The sequence below is a fragment of the Ambystoma mexicanum genome, chromosome 9 (assembly GCF_040938575.1).
Source record: "Ambystoma mexicanum isolate Mex_15411 chromosome 9, UKY_AmexF1_1, whole genome shotgun sequence".
Taxonomy (NCBI): Eukaryota; Metazoa; Chordata; class Amphibia; order Caudata; family Ambystomatidae; genus Ambystoma; species Ambystoma mexicanum.
Genome location: NC_090931.1, coordinates 617,499,244 through 617,523,789, shown reverse-complemented (window position 1 = coordinate 617,523,789; position 24,546 = coordinate 617,499,244). Strand labels below are relative to the sequence as shown.

The 24,546-nt window shown below is 47.6% G+C and overlaps 1 protein-coding gene across 14 annotated transcripts in view; it reads right to left on the bottom strand.

The window, feature by feature from the left end:
* MYO18A (myosin XVIIIA) overlaps nt 1–24,546 on the bottom strand; it is a 1,313,149-nt gene that overhangs the window by 41,003 nt on the left and 1,247,600 nt on the right. The window lies entirely within an intron of this gene.

The window sequence follows — 24,546 nt, the reverse complement described above, 5'->3', positions numbered from 1 at the left end:
CAGTCGGCTGGCAGCCCTGGATAAGGATCTGGGGGCAGTGCCGGTCCTATCTAGTCCGAGATCAAGAATAAAGTTCATATCACCCCCCAACAGGATAGGGACCCCAATATATGAGGATAGTATGTCTAACAAGTCCATTGAAGTATTTATTCTGGGAGTCAACATTAGGGCAATATGTATTTACAAGCAGAGCCCCCCCCCCCCCCCACACCCCCCGCCGACACAGTGTATAATGACATATCATCCTGCAGGGTCAGTGAGTGCTTTTTATTTCAACAAATGTTACAGTTTTATGCACCAGCGTCAACACACCACAAGACTGGGTCGCGTAGGAGGTGAAATATCTGTCCCCACCACAAGTGGGGGCAACACAACAACAGGTAATGGCACTAGCATGGGTTTCTTGTAACAAAAGAACTTTGACCCCGTGCCTGGCAGCATAGGCCATTATTTTCCTCGATTTGATATCGTTCCCCAACCCCTAACATTTGAGCTCATAATAGTACTTACATTTCACTCACCAGACCCGATTGTCAACCAATGTATGCTCCTCTTGAATGCTTGCCTCACTGCTGCTGCTCCCCCCACCCATGCCACACCGGCCACCCGCCAAGAGATTTTAACAATTTTAACCAACCCTACCTTGAATAAAAAGACCCGAAAACCATCCCAGTCCCTGCCCCCTCCCCCACCCTCACTACCACCCCCCAACCAGCAGCGTGTTGACCTCCCATCCCCCACCCCACCCCCTCCCTCCCTCCCTCCCTCGTCAGCCCACAAACATCTAGTGGGTAGACCCCTGAATGTCAACAAATACAAAGCAGTTGCTAAGGGGGAAGTTGTTGCCATGTCTGCACGCTAAACAGGTTACTCTGAACACATTAAACATTGTGGCAGAACAAGCAAACGTGCACTATGCACAAGGATCTTACAGGACTTTATCATAGGATAATAACAGGAGTTTTCAACCAGGATGCTGTTCATCAGGAGGGGCACCCTCAAGATAGTCCACCGGAATCTGGGACTCAATACATTTCACTGCCTCCTCTGGGACTGTAAAAAAAATATAACTTCCCTCTAAACTGAAAACCCAAGCGGGCCGGAAATAGCATTGCATATCAAATATTACGGTCTCTCAGTATTTTCTTGACTCCAATAAACAGCCGACATTCTTGTTGGACCCCAATAGAAAGGTCGGGGGAAGATTTGAATGGTTTCAGACCCCAGCCGCAGTTCTTTCTTGTCCCTGGTTAGCCTGAGTATTTGGTCCGTGTCTCAGAAGGTCAGGATTTTAGCCATGATCGGGCGGGGGAAATCTCTGGGCTTGGGTCTTGGAGTGAATGCCCGGTGTGCCCATTCCACTGCAAAGTATGTCGAGTTGTGGGGCGTCAAGGAGCTCCTTGAGCAGACGCTCCACTGCTAGCTCCATGTACCTAGATCGCGTGTCCTCGTGGACTCCCCGCTATGCGAATGTTGATCCTCCTCGACTGGGACTCTAAATCATCGCATTTATGTTTGACCAGTTTCATGTCCTTCGTAAGAGTGACCACAACCACTTGGGATTGCACATTATCTTCCGTCGCCCGATTCTTTCTTCAGCTTCATTAATCTGTTGGACCCCTTTAGCTAATTGGGAGCGCATTGATGAGGCATTTGCCGTTATGTCATCTAGTTTTTCGTGCATCGCTGCAAGCCCTCTTGTAATAGCCTCCATCATTTGTTTGAGGTCCGGGATGGATGACTCGGGGGGGGGGGAGGGGGGGGTCTCCCGAAGGTGAGGCAGGAGGATCCCCACCGGATTCCCCCAGGGGGCCACCCTGGTGAACATATCCATGCTGCCTGTTTTTTCCCTCCGCCTGTCCCTTTAGTCATGCTTAAAAGTTGAAAGAGTAGAAGCTGGGGGGTGGTGGGGAGACATGTTACGCAGAGCCTCCGACAAGGCAGCACCCACTGACCAGGACCAAGTCGCAGGGCAAGGTACCCAGCGTTCACAAGGAAAGGGCTCCCAGCAGGTTGTGATATGAAGCCTCCCAGCGTGGACCTCGGGAATTGAAGTCACTTGGGGGGTGGGGGGAGGGGCACACTGTACTGTGTGGTATTGCAGGATGGATTCCCCCGTTATGGCTGGAATCAAGGTGGGCGGTCCAGAGGACATGTTTATGCCCTGGCAGGGGGGTTGGAGGGGGAGTTCAGCACTCACCAGGAGTAGGGCAGCAGTTCCAGTGGGCCTCAGCAGCACCCGTGGCTTGTGCAGTATTGTCTCAGCCCTACAGGAGGCTGGCTTCAGATTGTAGACTGGGCCCGATGAAGAGGCAATGAAGCGCTGTTGGAGGAGTACCGGGATTGAAGGCACAGAGGAGGAGCAAGGATCCAGTAGGCGTTGGGAGCCTCAAAGTGCTTCAGATGGTGATTCCAATGTGGTAATGCACCTCGCTGTGCTCGCTGTCACTGGGGGATGAGAGGGGCAGGAGGGTGGTGCCGTCTCCATTGAGGTGCCGACCTACCCTGCACCAGCAGAAAGTGAAAGGCGCAGCTCACAAGGCACCGAGCGTAAGGAAGGTAGCAGCAGGCCGTATGTTGTAGGGGCCTTTTGCCATTCACAAAAAGCCCAAGAGCACACTGACCATGCAGAGTGCGTCAGGATACGAGGGTATTATCTCGAAACTGGCATTAAAAGTAGTAAGATGCAAAATTGAAAACCCAGCAACATTTATAGCAGAACCAGTAGGTGAGGGACACTATGTACACGACTGTGCCACTTATACAGTACCCTATGACAACATCCCCAGAGTAGGAGAGAACGACTCAAAGGAGGATAGGTACTCTTTATTGATGGGTCTTCAACCATAGACCAGACGATGGGAGAAAGACATACTGGGTCGTCAGTGGTAAAAATAAAACCAAGCCGAACAGTCGAAGTAATAGCAAGCGCAAGGATGCCTTCACATTTTTCAGTGTAAGCAGCAGAATTAATGGCTCTCATTATGGCATCAGAAGCGCATAAGGAGGAGGAGCTCACTGTGTACTCCTACGTGACGTCAACCGTACATTCAGGGCCGTCACGTTGAAAGAGGAGGGGCTATCGACGTGCTGATAACACACCAGTCCAGCATGCGCCCCCTATTGGCCAGACTCTCAGACGCACTACAACTTTGCCAGGTGCACACGAGGGGTGGGGGGGGGGGGAACGACACAATCTCCCGAGCCAAAAAAGCTGCAGACACACAAGAAAAGCGAGCAGCATATTTTACTGGAATAAATGAATTTGAAACCTCACCTTACACACTACCATTACCCAGATAGTAGAGTTTCAGGGACATGCGCCAATAGAAGAGAAAGAGTTGTGGGTGAAGAGAGGGTGTCCGATATCCCCAAAAGATGCACTGTGGTGACAGAAAAGCACAGGGAAGCTGGTGACTGCGCTCACACAGCTTCATACCCAACTCACCTTAGTAAGGATGTTCTTGCTGCACACATTGGGGAAGATTGGTTCTGTCCTAATCTGGCAGAACTTGTCACCACTTTTATGAATTCCTGTATAGTATGCCAAAAATCCAACGAAGGCCACAAGTTGTGCTTAGTGCCAGGAGCATTAGAGCGCCCCAATAGGCCATTCCAGCATCTCCATATAGAATATGTGGATATGATCTAAACACGTATAGGGTATAGATTCATGACAGTTGTGGTGTGCCCTTTCTCTGAATGGATTGAAGCCGGTCCATGCTCACACCCTGATGCCCGGAGGGTGGCAAAATTCTGCTTCAGAGAGCTGTTCCCACGATGGGGTGTGTGTGAGTTAATACGTTCAGAAAATGGGTCTTACTTTGTAAATTACATTTTTGAGCACATCACATCCCTGCTGGGGATAAAGCATATGTTTTCCTGCGATTATCACCCGCAAGCAACCAGGATTTGTGAACGCCTTCATGCCTTGCTCAAAGAGAAAATAGCAAAAATAAAAGCAACATTAAAGAAGGGATGGCTGCATTGCATGCCCTTAGCATTGTTCGCATTGCACAATCAACCTGGATCCGCCCACCATTTAACCCCTCATGAGGTGGTGACAGGACGACGCAGGCAACTCACACATGCTCCTCCCATTAGAGCACTGATAGATGCCCAGAGTACACCCACTGTCTTAGGTGATGAAATGTGCGACTATGTTGCTTCAATGATGACTAGTGCTTCTTTTGTCTCTCAACAGCTTCAATCGTCCCGGCGGGGAAAGTCACAGAAGGATGAGGAAGATAATGCACCAGTAAAAGACTATGAACTGCTTAAGCAACCCCTTCTTTATCCAGGAGACAGGGTGTTTTTTGCAGAACTTTGTTCGATCCAGGTATAAGCCCTGTTTCGAGGGCCCCTACTCAGCTGAGCAGGCAATGGACAAGGTAGTGAAGCTTGCTGGAAAAAAGGCGTGGAATTACATTGGAGACGTCAAGCCATGCAGACGTGAGACCTCCTCGGCCCAGCCCCTAGACGATCAGATGCAAGAAGAACATGAAGAAGAAGAAACACTGCAGCGTATGCAGACAAGGCCACCGACTAGAGTTAGACAACAGCAAAATGAAAAGTTAGAACAGGCAAACTGTTATTTTTCTTAGACTAGGTACGCATCGTGAAAGTTTGGACTGATTGTGGCAAACGCCCTTATACTTGCACCAACTTGGAGAAGCACTTTCAAAATGTGTAGCCACCTCTGACCTGATCCTGCCTAAAGTGTTCTTTTATGCTTTTCGTTTTTATGTGGCACACACTCACCCAGTACTAACCCAAGGTGATACTGAAGAGGGAGTCCCGAGACCAACCCCTCAACGCCCCCAAGTTCTGGTCAGGACAAAGAGGTAGAAACGCTTGCCGCCATTCATCTTATGTGAGACGAATCCAGAGTGCACCAATGAGTGAAAGGTATACTGAAAGATATCCCCTCAACCAGCCATACAGACCGAATACAATGCAAGTCTTTGCGAGTGTGGGAGAAGAGCCAGTAATCGAGGACACCTATATGGACAGCCTCGATTAAGCACCAAGAAGCCATGGTAATGACAACATTAGTGACACCACGACATAATAGCATTAGACATGAAGCACATGTGCAGTTCACACTGCACCACATAAACACACTCGTATACATGAAGAACATGAGCTTACAGTTCTATAGCTAGAGGACAGATACACATACATACAGTCAATGCTTTTATTATTTTGTCATTAGCCAAATGCAGTAATGCAGAACTGCAAGGCACAAGAGATCCTGAGCAGGCTTGCTAATGCTTAACACCAATATTCACGCGGACATAACATGAGTATATATGGAACCTGATTGAACCACATATAGTTAACCCATAGGGAACGGAGTTTAACATGGACAATGTAGAAACCGCATTATAAGGTTAAGGAAAATTACAGCAGGCCTCAAGCCACTGAGCAGGAGATGAGCAGAGCTGACTAAGGCTGCACAGAGAGCAAGACGCGTGAGACAAGACCACAGCCAAGGTCAGCGATATTAGGACACATTCCAATCCCCAGATGGCAAAGGGACCAGCTGCAGAGAAACTGAATAAATCCTCATAATTGAGAGTTGCAAAGCTCAAAATCGTGGTCTCTAAACACGTGATGCAGCCAAGCAAGACAATGGACAGTCTCCCACGGTGAGAAGGAGGCGCCGTTCTTAGCAAGCCTGACGCAGATTGCAATAAGTGTTGCTACTGTAAGGAGAATATTCTCATAAGGCAAGGTGGTGTACACAAGTTACAATACAGAGACATAATTGTTCACATCACCTTGAAGAGGTGCACAGCGAGCTGAGAACTCATCGAGTCCCAGGCCATGGGGCAGCTGCTCTAACCAATCACAGTTTAGTATTCCAGGGGTGGATGGCACGGGGCACGTACCAATGGTAGGTGCACTACTCTGCAACATTGTAATAGATCATTTTTTGGGATGGGACAGGCCAGCCACCTGGCACACGAGGACCAGTAGAATAACACCTATAGGGTCCACTATAAGTGGTAGAGACTCTCATTGGTCAATCCCTCAAAGTGATAGGTTTTTAGGGTAAGGGCCTGAGTGATGACGCTACAATGCAAGGAAACCAGACTGCGCGCCCTGGATCCTCAAGCTGTACCTGAATTCTTCTGTGTTCATGCACTGATCCCTGTTGGTTTTATTTGCAATAAATTGCAGTTTGTACTTGCCCTCTGATGGAGTCCTCCGTTTATTCTGGGCAGGGTGTTAGGCCCTCCGAGTCCGCAGACCCCCAGCATCACTCTGGCATACCTGGGAGCCCTCCCCAACAATACACCTTTCATTGCATTGCTCAATAGTGCCCACCTGCAAGCTGTTTGGGAGCGATTGTTTAGTGCTGCATTATCCCAGTACACTGCAGAAGAGCTTGATTGATATAACAAAGTAACAATAATGCATTTCAAAGACTTTTTCGAATGGTTTCACAGACTCTATGGACAATATAGGAGATATCCAACAGTACAGAACACAGAAGCAACTGCAAGATCTATCATGTTAATATTGTGTGCCTTCTGCTGTCTCTACCTCTTTACCCTCACTGCACTACAAAATAGTTTATTGTCTGATGCATATGCTCTGATACTTGCTAACACAACCCCTATTCCTGCTCTTACGGAACCCATATCTGGCCAGGTGACTAGCACTGCCAGAGAAGGAAAAGACTCAGGCGAAGCGCAGACATAGATTTTGAACACGTAAATGCTTACCTAGCTGATTCAGCCAACGTATCTAACAATGTGTGGTATCAGCATAGGACCACATGGGGAGAGAGATAACGAAGGCGAGCTCTCTTGTTCCCTATGCAATGAGCACTTCTAGAACATTCATAGCAAGAGAAATCCCAATAGCCAGAGCATAATGCCTTATGCACCTGCCGCTCTGCACCACAAGAGGTTGATTCCAAGGAAGATGGGCTACATTAAGATGGATGCTTCAGAAGATGTTCCTGTATCAAGATAGCTACATCAACACCCAAGAGATGAAGGACAACTATTGGGGCACTGACAAGACAATAGAATACATTCCTGATGGGCCCAACAAAGGATAAACCCGAATAGTGACACAAAGGGACCTGCAATGGCCAAAGACAGGACACAAGGAAATAGGAGGAATGCCAGGATGCTGGCAAAGACCTCAGCTGTTAGTATATGAACAATTATTCATAGGGGAAAGAGGGAATGGTAGGGAACAAAGCACACACGCTCGACAGTTGCAGTTGAAGTGGTAGAGACAGAAAATGACGATTGCCTCAACGAATGGGCAGCAAGTGCAACACTGCTCACCTTGGTGGAGAATGAAGCAGGTCCTATGCCAATCATACCACTCGAGAATGCTTCCGTCTTTACAGAATGATGGTCCAGTGAAGGTTGGAGAAAATCGAGGATGTAAATGAATATCGAAGATACCAGGCATGAAGGTCGGTATTGCAGTGCTAAAGGACCGTTACTGGGCCTGTTGATCCAAAGCATACATGCAACTGCCGCCAAACTGGGGAGGAATATGCTCTCTCGTATAGCAGAACACTCCAGTATTAGTAGTGCCTCGAAAAGAAATGCAAGTAGATGGATTCCCCAAGATGGAATCACACCAGAGGAAGAAAAGGTCCACAGAGCGGACAAGCATGAAGAGAGGCAATTACAATTCGACAAAGATGGAGGAAGCGCTAGATGCGATACCTGCAGAGCACAGACTGTTCAGCATCATTGAAATGTATTTTGCATCAGTCATCCCAGGAATTCAGGCCAGCTCGAACACCAAATGGCTCCAGATAACAAGATGGGAACTGTTGCAGACAAACTCGACTGTCAAGGGGTTCAATGCTATCAAGGAGTAGTTGAGAGCCGTCAGGGTGATGACTCGCCAGAACAGGTACATTTTAGATCTCCTCACAGCCATAGAAGGAGGTGTTTGTACACAAATCAGGCCTTCCTGTTGCATGTACGTGCCTTCCCACGATGAAGAGAATGAACACTCACAGAGGTGATCATGCAATTATCAGACCTGCATGCTAAGATGGAGGCAGTAACTAACAAGATAAAAGAAGATGGAGACTGGCCATCATACATCTTTTTCCGGATAATATCCTGGATGGCCAGTGGACTGAAAGTACTATTCACCTTCTGTGTTATCAGAGTAGCTATATCACAATACAAGAGGACCACTGAAAAGACAATAGGGATGAAAATATTATTGGACATTGTGATGAAAACAGAAAGAAACACAGACTCCCGAAGTGTTTCAATCACACTTGAAGAGGAGTCCTCTGCTCCCACCATGCACAAGGGTCTCCTTTCCCCCAGATCCGTGCAACTCTTGGAGAAAATGGGTATGGTGCAAGCCTGATGGAGATGCCGCTACATGATCTGGAGCTTAGACAAACAAGTGCGACATGCTGGACATCTGGAGGAGTGGCAAAAATATGGATCCGGAGATCACACGTGAATAGTGAAGGTTGTCAAGGAAGTGTCGTTGACCTGTGGACCAGAGGGGGGATTGAAGAGGGTGACCTAAGCATGTCCCTCGTTGCACCCATCCTGCTCTCGGCTTGGCAACAGAGAAGCCAGAGATGCACATCGCTTGTGGGCCCCTTATCCTCAACAGTGATGTACCGCAGATGAGAGAAACACTACTCAATCAGACAACCATTCAGACCATACCGGGCTGGCAGTATTGAAGAGATGCAGTTGTCATCAATCAAACAAATTGACTGACTATAACTTCTGGGAAAGCCGATGATGTCAAGACTGACACCATGACATGGATACGTTAGACATGAAGCACATGCGCATCCATGCATGAAGCTAGGCAGAGATTTTAGCTTTATTGCTATAGACTCAAAGGATATGCTTATGACTCACATAGCTTGAGGACTGACACACGTATAGCTTTTGCTAAGCAGAAAACCGCAAGACGCATAAGAATACACAATAACAGCCTGCTGATGCTTAACGCAACTAACGGGGACAACCATGCAAGTAAAGATGGATGCCACAGGTACATTCGAGTGAATGGGAGAAGCTTTGAAAACTAGAGACACAGAAAACTGACAGGCAGATCTAGCTGAAGTGGGCATGACAGTCTTCCAGTGCGGGTACCATGCACAGACAGCCAAGGACACAGAGAAGGAATGTTGCCAGTTAGGAGGAAAGATGGGCACCTGCGGGGAAGACGAGACAAAAATCATCATAATTAAAGACAAGAGAAAAACATTTTGTGGTCCCTACACACGTCATCCGCTCCTGCAACACAGAGCCTATTCATTCCAGCCAGATAGATATGGCTGTTCCCATAAGACTAAAGGCATGGAGATACAAAAATAGCACAGGTTCAAAGCTGGCTGAATGTTCTGTCTCACGGCATAGGAGATCGGAGAAGGTAACTTATTGGGAACATGCAGCACCTTCGGAGTCATTCCCACTACCTCGAGATGTGGCCCGTTACCTGTCCAAGGCTGAGAAGACCCTTTTTGTCCAATCCCTATTTACCTCCCATGCTAAGCTACACTATGTTGTATTGGTACCCAGTCATCTTACCAAAAATAAACCAGAGTGGTAAGTTTTACCGAAACTCAAAATACCGAAAAAATACTGTAAATGTTCATTAAATATATATATGGTAGTGAGCCAAGTGGTTAAATGGATGGGGTTGGGGCTAAAAGGATTGGAAAACAGGGGGGTTGAGGAGACACTCCCCAAATAAAAAAATAAAAACAATTCCGTATTTTTTCGGTATTTTGACTTTGGTGAAATTTACCACTCCGATTTTACCTTCAGTAAAATCACATATAACCTGTTGTATTGTCCAACCACCTTCCACTAACCTGTAACTTCGCATTTGATACTCTTAGAGGTGGTCTCGGGAGGAGCAACCAGATATGGTTTACCCAACGAGTGCAGTAATCCCTTATAGAAAATCTATGTAGTTCACCTCACTAACCAATCCCTTACCCGGCAAGGTTTTTTGGGATGTAACCGCATTTTGTGATGTTCTACACTAACAAAACCGTCTGACGAACGCCTAGACACAGAGCGTTTGCAGAATGTTACGTTGTTCATGCTGCAATCCCTGTCATTTGAATGTGTAATAAAGACAGTTAACCTTTGTCCTATGGCTGAGTCTTCTGTTCTTGATGCAGGGGATTTCCAGGGCCCAGCTCCTCTTGCATGTAGACAAGCAGGCTGACAATAGTCCCCATGGCCACTATTACACTGTGCTTTGTGATTGGCTCAGATTGCTAAGGTTTTGTTTCAGGGTCTTGGCTATGGATCTTTGTTCAGTTCCCCCAACAAATGTTTACATTTCTAGCTTATTACATTTATCTCACTTTTTCCTGGAGCTTTAGAGGTGCTATGCCATGTCAGTATCATCTTGGATTCTTTTGTACAGCGGAACTTCGGTATCTGGCGTTGCATGTCTTCTAGAGACTGAAACATGGTCTCCCACATGGTCTGTCCAATCGCGCGATTTGTGATCGCTCCCATTCCTCTCCATGCACAGCAACTACGATTGGGAAAAGTTACATGAGCAATCCTTGAAATCTTTGTGTTTCTAACGGAATGTGGAGTAGTTTTACAGTTTCCTGGCCTGATATGCACTAAATTTGATCTATGCTCAATGGGGGTATTTACCTCATAATCCAATTTGGTAGTTGAGGTTTTAGATATCGCTTGTGTTGGGGTTTTGGACCCCCCTGATGGAATGATACTGGACCCTGGTTGGGGGCGGAGGAGTGAACTTGCGGGATCTTACGTCTTCCACCCTCTGGAAGCCGGTTTGGGTAGCGGCAGGAACAGTTGCTTTCAAATTTCCCCCTCACAAAATAATGTAGAGTTCTACAAACTTGCCAGACATCTGCTATTGTATCCGTTTGAACTTCCTCAGAAGTCGACACGAACCCCAGGGTAGCCATTGCTCTAGATATAATTGACCTAAATGAGTGGAAGTCAGAACCAGCAACCAAGACAGGAAGTATTCCTATCTCGGAGTCCAAAGAGGTTTCCAGACCACTTGCTTCTTGTAGATCCAACTGCAGCTGCATGCGGGAGTCTTCTGATTGTTCATCCAAGTGCTCCACAGGTACCTCTGTCTCCTTTATGCCAGATAAGTTCCATGCCATAAGGAATGTCTTCCTCCTCATCAGCAAAAATGTCACTAAATCTTTTGAAAAGAGTGACCCTTTCATGGTTGCCATTAAGGGGACTCCACCCTCAATGGAAAAATGGTCCACTGAATCAAAGAACATCATCCCCGCCGGCAACTGGATCAAACATACAGGCTTTAAAGGATCTGATAACAGTGCCGAAGACACTGGCTCCGAAAAACCTGGCACTAATGGTGCACAGGAGGAGACTGATGTTGAATGGCGTACAGGCAATGTCAAAGACATTGAGGACACCAGCTCTTCCGACATCTGACCTTTGTGGTGAGGGATCTTTGTTTGTGTTTCAAAGGACTGTCTTCCTTGAGATCAGAGGCGATTGGCGTTTCGACTGCATGAGGGGTCTGCTCGAAGACCTGCATCGTAGGTTTCTGAAAAGACTTGGTCTTCAGGGATGGAAGAGGAAGTTGGTCAGGAAGGGTTTCCACCTGCATCTACCAGTTACTATGAATAATTTGACATCCAGTGCCACTTACACGAAGAAGAGGAGAAGTGAGTGTCGGAAACGGAGAAAATTGCTACGTGAGTGCTGATGCCTTTTTCCTTTCTTTTCTTTCCAAACACCTCATGCATAGATGAGGTTTCGAGCTCCAATCTTGAAGTCTTTTTAGTGGCCCTGTGCCATGGTCATAACCTTCATAGAGTCCTAAAGAAGCCTGCCATGCAGTCTCAAACCACCTTTGTTTTCATCATCTGAGAGGATCTGTCATACTCCAGGCCTTGGACTTCTCCAAGACAAAGAAAGAGTGTGGGTTGGTGACCAGCATGAAAAGAAAACGCTCTGGGAAGGCTTTAAAGTATCATTTAGGAGGAGACATTTCAAAAAAGTGATACAATGTTGAGTAACTGAGAAAAACACATTCTTTTGCTTGATTGCAGAAAAAGAGAACTGAAGAAAATGACAACTGTGACTTGGAGTTTGTGTATGGATAATATAGCTTTTAGCAGTCAAGAGCATCAAGGAGTCATGATGGAGCCATGTTCTGACCAGCGTGGGGGCATCCTGGTGACGTTATTGCAGACAGCTGTGGTGTATTTTCACAAGGTGGGGAATATTGGAGGCATGTATCCATTAGAAGGCAACATACATGTTATCAAGTCCAGACTCAACCTCTTCTATTGAGGAATTCTGAATTTGAATTGTTTGTGGAAAAATAATGTGATCTTCTAGACATCCGCTTAAAGTGTCTTCCAGTGTGAGAGCCCCATCAAAAACAGGGAGTCTGCAAACGTCTTCTCTATGGAGAGACCTACCCTTGTGGGAGCTCACCGTACACAACTTTGAACAGTGCTTTTATTAAGATGTTTCTCACCCTGGCCACTGCCTAAAGCGCGGTCCTGCGGGACCCCTAGAAAAAGGACTTCAAGCTACACATTGCCTGTTCTGTCCCAATGTGCATAGAACATGACTCCATCGCTTTCTCATGGCACTTTACTTCAGTTGACTGTCAGGGACCATGGCTGTGAACATTGATTGGTCCCTGAAGGAGCTCCTTGCGGACTTACAGAACCTGTGGGGTGTCCCTTTCTTGTGCAACAGTTTGAACACATTCTTTGAGGTTTGCATAATCACTACAAATGCATTTAGAAGACATAACTAAATGCCTGGCTTGTCCACTGAATGCAGAAGTGTAAACCTTTAGCATCAGGCCTGTGGACATCACATCATGGAAAAACACCTGTCCAGCTAGTTGTGCGAGTACCCTAAACCGAATCTGGGCTGGCGTAAGGATAGTCTCCATCTCAACTAGATGAATTAAAGACTCGCTGTCCAGAGTTTCAGGAGAGACGCAAATCTCAACCAATATTGCTTTAGCAGTACATAGAGGTAAGATATTGATGTACTTTCTAATCTAAACCCATTATTGCTATTGTTTTAAAACAGCTACAGCTTTCCTTTTCTGATGACTATTAAATGCTACTGGTCGGTGCAAAAAAGGGTATATTCACATTAATCTGCTAAGAATAAAAATGCTACCTTCTATAGTGTAAACTGAGCCAGTCATTCTGCCTAGTACACGCTACCTGTACTGATGACAATGAACTGGATGTGCTTGAAAAATGTGTTTCCTTTTATATTAAGGGTTTCATCAACGAGCTTGAGGACTGATTTGAAGTTCCACACATTTCTCTGGGGCATACACAACCTCTTGGACATGCAGACACCTCCATTGTACAAGCTGCTCCCTTGTTTTCACAGTGGGAATGTTTCAGACTGAAAAGTCAGCATAAATATTACAGTAGAGAGGTTCCCTACTACACACACCCATCCCTTTGAGGTCAATGACCCAATGTTTTATTCTGAGCCAACACACTAATGTCAAACTGGGGAAGTGTTAAACTTGTGCCGGTATAGTTTATCCACCTTCTAGCAGTAGGATTGTGGAAAATCGGCCTGCCTGGAATGTCTTGATATAGTGGAATTCAAGTGCAACTTACACAAGCTTTGCTTTTTGTAAGGGTGTACAAGTATAAGATGGTCTAAAAGGTGGCATGGTTTAGGTTAAAACCTTTTTATATACCGAACCCTATATCTATCCCTAACTCTATGAAAATGAAGGAAGTGTCAGAATGTGTGTCAAATAAAATTCACCATCCTTGTCCAAAACTCCACTTCTATCCCTTACACTTAAACCTGTTAAAGAATGCTAAATAAAGTTAAGCCTTCCACCAGGAGAATAACTCCCTTCTCCTGGTATTCGGTGTAGTTAAAAGTCCAAGAGAATCTCTCCCTTCTCTTGATACAGTTAAACATAAAAGATCTTCCAACAGGAAAATGCCTCCTTTCTCCTGTTACATAAAAGTTCTCTTTACAAAAAGGCACAAGCCAGGGGGAATGACTCCATTCACCTGACGTTCAATTGACTTCTATATTAGTTCAGCTTTCAGATTCTTTACCAGGAAAAGGCCTCCCTTCTCCTGGCGTCCATGGATGTATTGCAGTGTCCACATACTTTAGACCAGGGGGGGGGGGGACGACTCCCTTCCCCAGGTTCTCTACATATAACTTGTAATGTTCTTAACTCCTGCTAGCTCAGCAATTTGTTGGCTTCTGTTCTGTAAGGAACTCATGGCGGCAACAGTAAAGACAGACACGTGATCACAGTTCAATGGTGTTTATTAAACTGTATAATGGGTGAGAAAAACTCCTAATCTAAACCTAGATCTAAGATGGGAGCAATCTACGACCATCAGATAATAAGGCGGTCCTACTGGCATCTTGTCAAATAAAAGGGTCTATACAAAAAAAAAAAACTATTGCCAATCCTTACAACTAAGTTACAAAACAGTGTGGGATAATCTTCACAAGAAAAGAAAGAAGTGTTCACCAAATGATAGGTCGGGATGGTATGGCTGGGGTCTCCCTTCACCACGTTTTTAACATGGGACAGGGCAGGACCTTAGGGCACAGCACACTCCTGGGCCTCTCGAGCACAAGGTTCCTTTCAACTATGCCTGGAACTTCTGGGGCCAAGTCTCTTTCCTGTAAAGTCTCTTGCCTTAGAAGGCCTGCTGGATCATAAACAAACAAATGTTCCTTTGGTAATCTTTCATGTTGGGCGATGGCTCTCTGCCCCTTGGATCCCATTGAGCCGGGTTCTGATCCTTCTTTAATGTTAACCTCCCTCTGTCGGGGTTCACTATGGCCTTTCACTCAAAAAGTAACATTCAAAAAATCTCAATGTCTTTGCAGGCATCCCTCAGTCGGGTTCACATTTGCCCATATCAAAGTTCACAATCTCATCAGAAAGCGGGGGTTCCCTTCCCCTAGCTTTCTCCTGGCATTCCTCCACTGGGTTCACACTTGCCACCATTCACAAGACCCCTTAGGTTCTTCCCTTGTCAGAAAGTGGGGGTTCCCTTCCCCTAGCTTTCTCCTGGCATCCCTCCGTTGGGTTCACACTTGCCTCAGTTCACAAGACCCCTTAGGTTCTTCCCTTTACCTAAGTTTACCTAAGTTTGGGTCTCAGCCCCCAGTTAGGCTTTCCTCAAAGCCCCAGCCAGGCTTCATACAGTTCGATTAATACCTTGCTCTCGGGTGCGTCAATGGTTACTCTGATTTGTAGGCATCCTTCAGTCGGGTTCACATTTGCCGATTTCAAGTGTACGAGGGGTTTTGCTCAACCCTCATAGGACCACTTCCACACTTCACGGCAGCCTCTCCTTAGGCATCTAGGTTCTCATAGTTTAAACAAAACGCGACATGAAAAGGTTCCAGTCAGTGTCTTTCGAATGCGTGCTGCTGCGGCGCTGGACCACTCTGCTTCTGTACCTTTTACTACCGTTTCTTTAAAGTTCAATTTACACAAGTTCTTTGTTCAACAATGTTGACACCTGCAACCTTGGGCCCAGCACAGTTCGGTTTACTATCAGTCTGCTCCAACTCACCGGCTGTGCTGAACTGTTGAAGCTTGTCGTCTCGGAAGTCAAGGACGGCACTATGGCGGCAATCGCTTTTCCCCTCTTTGGCTATCAGCGCAGGAGGGCACCAAGTGCCCTTGACACCTGTCACACCAGACGCCAGCTGGACTTCCCGGTCTTATGATTTCCCTTTTGGAGGCTTTGCAGGCCAGAGTTGAAAAGGGCAAGGGAAGTTCCTGCATTGTGCCTCCAGGTTTCACTGTCTTTCTCCTCCGTTTGGACTGCCGGTTCGGAATAGCCGTTTACTATTGCGTTTGGACTTGCTCAAAGTGTGCTCTTGTGCTCTGCCTTTTACCCCTGTGGGGAAGGGAAAGGACCGTCAGGTGTGCATTGTGGTTGTCACTTGCCTAACCCTTGTGTTGGGACATGTCGGGTAAACGGCTCTGGTGTTAGTCCGTTGTCTGTCACGGTGTGAGAAAGCGTTTGTTTTGGAAAAGGGTTTTTGATGAATCCGGAAAGTTGAGATTTGTATGGTTTATGAAATGAATTGGGGGGATAGTGTTGGGATAAAGCAGACTGGGAATTTGTGAAATTATAATCAGAGGGACGGGGAGAAGAATGACTGGAAGTACGCGGGTACGCAATGGGGAAAAACAGGCATTCTGGGAGATGTTTTTTCCTGGTGCAGCCGGGTTTGGGTTCTTAGGGGATTTATCATATACGGACAGGTCGTTGAATTCTGGTACAGCCTATAACTGCCTCGGTATTTCGTCTTCCCCCCTGATGTAATAATGCGTCTCATCTGGGACATAACCCGGGCTCCCCTACCCAGGTGATCCTCCCTCGCTTGTCCACACGCAGGGTTGGGATCTAAGAGTACCAGCCCTTCCCTGGCCACCTGAATAAGGGATTCCTGAGGTCTGCTTCGGAGAATATCCTCAGGTTCCTTACAGTTCCCAAGCTCTTATTGTGTCCCAACTCTTTCTATGAGTTTCAGTGATGCCCCTCTGGTCACTGAATTGGGGCGTTACTGAATTGGGGAAAGTTTTCCTTATGCTGTATTGCACTTTGCTTTGGGTTCCTGACCCTTATCCAGTGGTCTTCCTGTGGTCACTGGGTTGAGGATGTTCTACTCTGTTACTTCTTTCAACTATTTCAGGGTCCCGGCCCCTTCTCTGGTGGTCAGTGACGGTTCTTCCAGGGACTGAGATCTGTCTTTTCCTGGCCTACCGCAGCCTTTTGTGGTTTCGCAGCATTTCCACGTCTGTCACTTCCCTTCAGTCTCTGCGTCAATTTGGGACCACACGGTCCACCCCCTGCGGGAGGTCACACCACTGCCTTGACTTTTTCCACTGGTTCTTGGATCTGCTGCCGTCGGACCCACTAGAGAAGCTCTCTGCTTCCCACTAGTGTCCTCCAGTCTCTGGTCTTCACTGCTTCTGGACTCCTGCGTCTGGCCTCACCTCTCACTACTCCGGAGTTGGCTTGACCAAGCTGAGCTTGACAGTTTGTATAGTCATGTGACTCTTTTTATACTTTTTTGCCAGGGCTTCTCTGGCAGAAAGTCCTTTGTTCCTTTTGACATTTGCCTCTTTATGCTTCCTAAGGGCTACCTCGTACCAGTACTTGGCTGACCAGCACTTTTCACCTCTTCTGTGATCTTCCCCATCGTAGTCTTTTCTAATTGGGCTGTACTGAAGATATTACAATAGTACATATGTTTATCCTCAAAAAGGGGGTTTGTGATGGAAGGGGGGCAGAGAATGTTGGAGTGTGATGTCATCTGAGGGTTAATACCCTAGGTGGTCGTACTTGTCCCCTGGTGGGGAGTTCCTCCTCATGAGGTCTTCCCACATTAAGCCACCTCTAGGGGGACTATTAGGTAGCAGCCTTATCTCTGTATCCTCATGGAAAGGGACTCCCTCTGCGAGAAGTGACGAGTGAATCGTCACATTTTCTTCACTTCTACTATACAATGAGAAGAGGTCTGGATTTTAAGATTCCAGCAGCCATTCCTTAACTTTTGCTTCTGCCACAATATCGTAGCATTGTGTTTGTGCTATCCGGCAACCACTTCCCTTAAGGAATATGGCCTTTGCATGACCCGAAATATATGAACACATCACAAACAGCTGAAGAAACATCCCAGAGGAGGTGCTCTCTGCATACTGGGTTGCTTGAACAATAAAAGCATTTAGAAATTCAACAACAAATTTAGAGAAGAGTCTGGGGAATCCAGAGTGTGAACGGAGGGGGCACGAGCAGAGCTTCACAGGTCTTATAAAGATTGTATAGATGCAACTAGGGACAATTTGCCTCTTCCCAGGTTAAGACGACATTTGGAAAAAGGCTAACATCTTAATGCTAGCACTAGTTGCAGTTGATGGACTTGGCAGATTTCGGCTGCTTTTATAAACATGCAAGCCTATGATGGAGCACAACATTTTATTTTATGGGTTTGGGTGATGTCAAGACACAAGATCAAAAGAGAAAATGTAAAAAGAAATGCGAGAGGAAAGAAAAATGTGTCCCTGACTGGGTATCCACTCACGCAATCCTGGGCACTGATGGGCTGCAAGACGCGGTTAAGTGAGCAGGGATAAGATACAGGACTCAAGTACCAGGCGTGATGGGTTATGTTCTTCCACTCTGCAACCACTCGAGCTAGTCCAGAATTGGGCAGCAAGACTTATCCTTGGCCTCAAGCCCAGGGACCGCATCTCTCCTGCCCTAAAAAGTCTTCACTGGCTCCCGGTTGCTCAATGGATTAAATTCAAATCCCTCTGTATCATCCACAAAGATGTCTGGGGCCGGGGACCACACTATCTGCAACTCTCTTTTACTAAATATTCCCCCTTTAGACCTCTGCACTCCTCTGGCTCTTAGTGTGTAAAGAGTTTCGCTAAACAGAGGGCAGGAGGTTGATCGCTTTCCTCAGCTGTCTCTATTCTTTGGAACAGCTTCCCCCTACCTCTTTGTCTTGAGCAGGACTTTCTTAAATTCCGGAAGACTTTCCTCTTTACCTCCTCCCCCACCCCCCTCGCCTCTGCTAATCTCACAGATGCTTGTTTGGTGTCCAGCGCCCTTATGCATCCTCGGAGCCCTGACCTCCCACACCGAATCGCCCCCAGCTTCTGTCTATCCTCAGCACTTGCCTCGGTACACCCTCCACCCTGGAGGCTCGCACTTAACATACATTGCACGTCACCTTTCGCTCACCCAGGAGGACCCCAGCACCTATCCAATTCACCTGCTTTGAAACAGAATGTATTTGCTGTATAAGCGCCTAATAGACGAACAAAAACAAGGGCACAATAAATAAATAGTACTCGGACATCAAAGGACTGATCTGATGCTCGATTTTGGTGTGAGGGTTTTCTGGGCCCGGGGCCTCACTACATCCAATGCTCTCTTCCAAAATACCTTCCTTCTCGAGCCCTTCGCTCAACTACCTCCAACTCTCTATGGGTTAGACGCATCTCCAGGCAGAGAGTGGGGGGTAGATCTATCTGCTCTGCAAGTGCCTCTCTCTGGAATGGCCTCCATGCACCTCTCAAACTTGAGCCGGACCACTTGAAGTTCCAGAAGCAGCTCAAAACGTTCCTCTTCTCCTGTGCTCTCTCTCTCTCTCTCCCTCCCCTGCTGACCAACCTGTCTGCTGTACCGACTGGTTGCTTGGCTACCCTTGAAGGCTCACTGGGTACCAGCTGCTTTCTTGATCAGTCACCCTTGCACTGCCTCCGGTCCTACCACGCAGTTAGGGGCTTTAACTGTAAGCCTACAGTCCCTTGTTCTCCTTGCACTTCCCAGAGCTGCGCTGCCCTGGCTGCACTTACTCAGAACATTGTTGCCCTGTTTTCCCCTGCCTTGCGCCCACCTCCCTTTCCCCTTGCACTTCTCGTACAATCTGAATGACAAAAGGCCTAGTAAGATGGTTCGTCTTGTCCTCCCTCTGTCTTCACTCTCTTGTCTTGTCGCGCCACTTGTATACAGGTGCCTTATAAATGACTTATATTATACCAGGTCAAGATTTAGATAACACAGGGATGCTAAAACGTAGGTGGATTGAAGAAAATACAATATTTAGGTGACCAGGTGGGAAAAAGGAAACTGAATCCCAAGACAAAAGTGACCGGGTACAAATGAAAAACTCAAGCATAGGGAACTGTTGGAATCCCAAGATTAAGGTAACAGGGACTGGTAATATACAAAGACCCAGGCAACGGCACGGACGGCGTTCAGTCTTGGGGACTGCGCGGAAGTGTTTTATAATGGCGCAATCCCGTAGGAAAACGTTTCATCAATCAGTCCCATAGTGTTAGCTAATAAATGGGGATCAGAGCTCAGTTGTCAAGGAAATTACAGGATTCCATGGCTCAGATGCCAGGGGCAGTGGCCAATGGAAGCCAAAACATTTGTATCAAGGTGGCTGGAATGCCAAGATTCGATTACCACTGGCAAATGGGGAGCAAAGATTCGGGTGCCAGAGTCTGGAGGGTTTTTAAAAGTTGGGTGACAAGGGAAGAGAATATCCCAAGGGTTTTGTGAGGGCAATGATGGGATGCAGGGCTGAGGTGTTAGGACACTGAGTGTATGAAGTGATTGCGTGTCGAGGCATCTATGGGGGGTGTGTGCATTTGTGTGTGATTCAGGTGTCAGGGACTGGTAAGATGCTAAAACTGGGGTGATATGATATGGCATTCATAACGCGCCTATACACAAGTGTTTCAAGGGTGTGCTAAAACCTGGCATAAGGCTAGTAATCAGATAACACAACTAGTCTGGCTTCAGGACACTGATGTAAGGTTCAGATGTGAAGACAATGAGGGGGTGTAAGCTTTTGGTGTCAGGCCCCTATGAGATTTCAAACCCCGGCTGCCAGGATGTTAAGGGTCGTTAAAAAAACAACCCAATTGACGCCTAAAGCAATATGTTTAATGCCCTTCCACGCCGGACATCCATAGCCCAGGCAGATTTAACATTACAACAAATATGCGGGGGCCTCTCATTAGTTGCTTTCCTGCAGAGCACATCTTCTTTGGAGAAGGTTTCATCCAAGTCCCCCTGTACCGGTTAGGCCATGGGTGCACAACATACAGCCCGCGGGCCAGTTGCGGCCCGCCATGCCCTTTTGAACGGCCCGCGAGGCACAAAGACTTTCCTAATGGAGGGCGGCCCGCGGCCTCCCTCCATTAGGAAAGTCTTTGTTGTCTTCCGGGCCGGTGAAAACACTGGGCCTCATTGGCTCAGCACACACACGCATCACGTCGCTCCTACGAGCCACGTAATGCGTGTGTGCTGCACCAATGGAGGGCCAGCACTACGGCTGGCGTGGTCCATAAGGCTTGATGCCGGAAGGCATTTCAGCCTTGGACCACGCCAGCCGTAGTACGATTCCAGCGTTCCAGCTTACCTGCCGCTTACCAGCCTGCCTTCCGTCTCGTCTCCGGTAAGTGGTCTGTTTGTGTGTCGGGTTTGTTTTGCTTTATGTTTGTGTGTGTATGTTGCGGGGGGGGGGTGTCGGATGTGTATGAATGTTTGTATTTGAATGTATTTGGTGTGTATGTTGAGATGCGGGGGTGGGGCGGTGTGTCGGATGTGTATGAATGTTTGTATTTGAATGTATTTTGTTTGTATGTTGAGATGCAGGGGTGCGGGGGGTGTCAGATGTGTATGAATGTTTGTATTTTAATGTATTTTGTGTGTATGTTGAGATGTGGGGGGGTGTGTGAATGTTTGTATTTGAATGTATTTTGTGTGTATGTTGAGATGTGGGTGTGTGTGTGAATGTTTGTATTTGAATGTATTTTGTGTGTATGTTGAGATGCGGGGGTGGGGTGTGTGTCGGATGTATATAAATGTTTGTATTTGAATGTATTTTGTGTGTATGTTGAGATGTGGGGGGTGTGTGAATGTTTGTATTTGAATGTATTTTGTGTGTATGTTGAGATGTGGGGTGTGTGTGAATGTTTGTATTTGAATGTATTTTGTGTGTATGTTGAGATGCGGGGGTGGAGGGGTGTGTCAGATGTGTATGAATGTTTGTATTTGAATGTATTTTGTGTGTATGTTGAGATGTGGGGGGGTGTGTGAATGTTTGTATTTGAATGTATTTTGTGTGTATGTTGAGTTGCGGGGGTGGGGGGGTGTCGGATGTGTATGAATGTTTTGATTTGAATGTTTTTTGTGTGCTGAGTTGGGGGGTGGGGGTTCGGGTCTGTATGGGTGCATGTTTGTGTGTGTGTGCTGAGTTGGGGGGTGGGGATTCGGGTCTGTATGGGTGCTTGTTTGAGAGTTTGCTGATTTGGGGGGTGGGGGGTTCGGGTCTGTATGGGTGCATGTTTGTGTGTGTGCTGAGTTGGGGGGTGGGGGGTTCGGGTCTGTATGCGTGCATGCTTGTGTGTGTGCTGAGTTGGGGGTTTGGAGTTGGGGGGGTGGGGGGTTCGGGACTTTAGGGGTGCATGTTTGTGTGTGTGCTGATTTGGGGGGTGGGGAGTTCGGGTCTGTATGGGTGCATGTTTGTGTGTGTGCTGAGTTGGGGGGTGGGGGTTCGGGTCTGTATGGGTGCATGCTTGAGTGTGTGCTGAGTTGGGGGTGGCGGGTTTGGGGTGGGGGGTTCGGGTCTGTATGGGTGCATGTTTGTGTGTGCTGAGTTGGGGGTGGCGGGTTTGGGGTGGGGGGTTTGGGTCTGTATGGGTGCATGTTTGTGTGTGTGCTCTGTTGGGGGGTGGGGGTTCGGGTCTGTATGGGTGCATGTTTGTGTGCTGGGGTGGGGGGTTCGGGTCTGTATGGGTGCAGGTTTGTGTGTGTGCTGAGTTGGGGGGTTTGGTTGGGGTGAGGGGGGCATGGGGTGGGGGGTTTGGTTGGGGGTGAGGAGGCCATGGGGCCATGGGGTGGGGGGTTTGGTTGGGGGTGAGGAGGCCATGGGGCATAGTGTTTGGTTGGGGGTGAGGAGGCCATGGGGCATAGTGTTTGGTTGGGGGTGAGGGGCCATGGGGCATAGTGTTTGGTTGGGGGTGAGGGACATGGGGAATAGTGTTTGGTTGGGGGTGAGGGGGCCATGGGGCATGGTGTTTGGTTGGGGGTGAGGGGGCCATGGGGCATAGTGTTTGGTTGGGGGTGAGGGGGCCATGGGGCATAGTGTTTGGTTGGGGGTAAGGAGGCCATGGGGCATAGTGTTTGGTTGGGGGTAAGGGGGCCATGGGGCATAGTGTTTGGTTGGGGGTGAGGGACATGAGGCATAGTGTTTGGTTGGGGGTGAGGGGGACATGGGGCATAGTGTTTGGTTGGGGGTGAGGGGGCCATGGGGCATAATGTTTGGTTGGGGTGAGGGGGCCATGGGGCATAGTGTTTGGTTGGGGGTAAGGGGGCCCTGGGGCATAGTGTTTGGTTGGGGGTGAGGGTGCCATGGGGCATAGTGTATCTAGGGTCAATAAAATATATATAAGTTAATTAAACAGGCGAGATACAATAACTAAATAGAAATAAATTATAACAATGGAAAATGATAGTACAAAATGTAAGTTTGAAATGCAAATAAAAATCGTTACCCCTCAAAAACATTCTTTTTCCATGTGTTTAGTACAAATTGGTTGTTTAAAAAGCCTCCTGCCACGCCACGCCTACCGCCCCGCCCACATTTACTTTTCGGCCCACTATAGCCCTCATGTAAGGTACTTTCGGCCCCCTGTCAAAATCAGTTGTGCACCCCTGGGTTAGGCAGAATATCCCACAATCAATGTTCCAATATAAACCCCTCGTTCCTGTGGAACATTCCATGACACATTAGCCATTCCACTAATGGAAGTCACTTAAAAACAAGAGCCACACTCCGCATTCACACCTGCGCCTTGGTGTTAATTGGTGTCTTTAGAGGAGAAACCAGACACCTTCGCTTGATGTTTGTGCACTCTCTCAACTTGAGAAATTAATGAGAGAAAAAAAAAAAAAACAAGACGACCAATACAAATGCAAGACGAGCTTGGAGCGGGCCTTGGTTAATTAGGGGGTGGGGGGTGCCACGGCACATGCATGTTTCCTTCTAATGCATGGATGGACATTCCCAGGCGCTTTTCATCTATGGCGAGGGTGAAGTCAATGCACATGTCTTTTATGCTCACGGCAACACATGGGTGCATTCCTTTTTCGCTCATCGCAATACCAATGCATATTTCTTTCAAACTGCGGTTACCAGTGAGGCCCATTTCTTCCATATTTACGTCCATTTCCAGATACCTCCCTCCGCTGCATGGCAATATCACATTGACATCGCAGTCCGTGCATGGTGGATTGCCATCAGGAAAAAAAAGAAAGGTATGCGTCGTGGCGAAGTCCATGCCCATTTCTGTCCATGCTAATGGCAAGAGAGGTGCAGCATTGCTGTCAACCCGATGGCAGCATCGGCACCCACTCATTTCATTCTGCAATGTGCACTTTTGTATTGTTGGCAATGTCAGGGCACACGGTTTTCATGCTTATGGGTAGGAACATGCCTATTTCCTTCAGATGACGGCAGTGCCGCGTGTGTTAGTACCATGCTGATGGCAAGGCCCGGGCATACTGGTGGCAGTACCCATGCAGATGTATTTCGCACTCACTTTGATCTGAATGATAGACATGCGGCTGGACATCGCCATCCCTGCACCCAGACACTGCAGCATCGAAGCTCATTTCTTTCGCGCTGATGGGAAAGTCTGTGTGCACTTATTTCCCGTTGGTGGCAGTGGACCAGTGCGTCCCCTACCACGGCAATGCCCGGGCACACTATTTTCATTCTGCGGCACGCACGCGCACTCTCCCCCACAGGCAGCAGTGTGCACGCGTGTGTTATATAGAGATCGCAGCGCCACTCTGCGCACGCGTCCTTACCCCGACTCGTACAACGCCCGGGCGCATTACTTTCACGCTGACAGCGATGACCGAGCCCATGCGCAGCTAATACTAATGCGAAGGGCACCCATTGCTCCTTTCTTTCACACGAGCAGTAACAGCCTTGTTCA